The following is an 880-nucleotide window of genomic DNA, read 5'->3' as shown; positions in this document are numbered from 1 at the left end:
AGGGATGGAGGATGGATTATTCGGGGACCAGAGAGGGGTCCAGAGAAAAAGCGTGGCATGATGTTTGCATAAGAGAGAGGGCCCTAGAGCCAACAGATGGCTTGATGGGGAGCAGGGGAAATATCAGGGGCATCCTGGCTGCAGTGGAGGGTGGCATGGCAGGGGGAGCAGAAGAAAATAAGGCAAAACAAGGGAGATTGCACATGCCAATGTGAAAAATTCTGATATCAGGGATGGGTGATACGAAGACAGGAGCAGAACTCAACCAGTGGTGGATGGTATTTGGTGGATAAATACCCAGCTTCCTGGTCCTTGTGTTGGCCCTTTCCCTACTGTCATCCTAGTGTGTCCTGGGGTCACCTCTGCAGCAGACATACCATAGAGTGATCCCCAATGATACGTACTTTCTGTTGCCCATGTTCCTGTAGAATCTCCTCTCAAGTTCAGGAAGAACCTGCCTTGCTTATAATTAATACAATATGGCAAAGCTGAAGGGATGTCACTCCTTTGATTAGGTTCAATTATTTAAGACCCTTTTTTTTTAGCAGACAGGAATGAGGAATTCTGTTGCTAACCTCAAAGAAGCAGTAGAACTACTGTTGTGTGCTACCTCTGGAACGGTCCACCTGGCAGGTTGCTGCAGATGTTCTTTAGTAGCTGAGAGCCTTAGTCCTATAACCAATTGGAATGAGATTCTGCTAACAACAAGGTGAGCTTGGAAGAGGATCCCAAGCTCCAGAAAAGAATGCAATTGACAGCATGTGGATTGTAGCCATGTCAGACCTGAAACAGGACCCAGCTAAGCTAAACATTGACCAAAGGAAACTGAGATAATACATGTGTGCTGTTTTGAGCTTCCAGCTTTATGAGCAAATCTTTT

The sequence above is a fragment of the Tamandua tetradactyla genome, chromosome 11 (assembly GCF_023851605.1).
Source record: "Tamandua tetradactyla isolate mTamTet1 chromosome 11, mTamTet1.pri, whole genome shotgun sequence".
NCBI classification, from domain to species: Eukaryota; Metazoa; Chordata; class Mammalia; order Pilosa; family Myrmecophagidae; genus Tamandua; species Tamandua tetradactyla.
The sequence above is the reverse complement of the archived record's forward strand: the minus strand, read 5'-3'. Positions refer to the sequence as shown.